The sequence below is a fragment of the Cricetulus griseus genome, chromosome 3 (assembly GCF_003668045.3).
Source record: "Cricetulus griseus strain 17A/GY chromosome 3, alternate assembly CriGri-PICRH-1.0, whole genome shotgun sequence".
Taxonomy (NCBI): Eukaryota; Metazoa; Chordata; class Mammalia; order Rodentia; family Cricetidae; genus Cricetulus; species Cricetulus griseus.
Genome location: NC_048596.1, coordinates 98,178,289 through 98,178,937, shown reverse-complemented (window position 1 = coordinate 98,178,937; position 649 = coordinate 98,178,289).

The window sequence follows — 649 nt, the reverse complement described above, 5'->3', positions numbered from 1 at the left end:
GGGCGGGGCTCGGTGCTCCCGCAGCTCTTACCTCCGCAGCCTGGAAAATACCGAGCGAGGAGAGCGGAGCCCGGGAGCCCCGAGCCTAGCGGGAGGGAGGAGGGCAGAGGGGGCGCGCGGGCGGGGGCGCGGGGCGGGGGCGGGGCCGGCGGCGGGACCCACTGCTCCTCCCCCTAGGGCCCCCGCGCGGCCCCCGGTCGCCCGGGCAGCAGCGGCGCGGCGGCGGCGGCGGCGGAGCTCGCACCCCGGCCCCGGCGGGCCCTGGCAGAGAAGCCCGCACAGGTGAGACTCGGCCCCCACGCCCCGCCCTCACCGTGGCCCCGCGCGGCTCGCTGCCGAGTTAGTTGAGCGAGTCCGGCCAGCACTGCGCGGGGACTCCGTGCCAGACCCGCACCTGCGATCCCCAGGGTCCTGCCCGGCTCCCGCGGGCTCCTGCACCCGCTACGCAGCAACCCCGCTGCTGCTCCGGGGAAGTGTAAGGTCAGTCCTTGTGGGAGGGTGGCTCTAGTGACTGTCCTGTGACGGTCTACAGTCGCCCGTGGCCAGCACCTGCCCTTCTCGAGCTGTCCGCTGGCCCGGGACCCCGGGTAGCCCCACCCGCACCCCCAGCATACTGACTCTGGTTCCCAAACCGGTCTTGCAGGTCCCA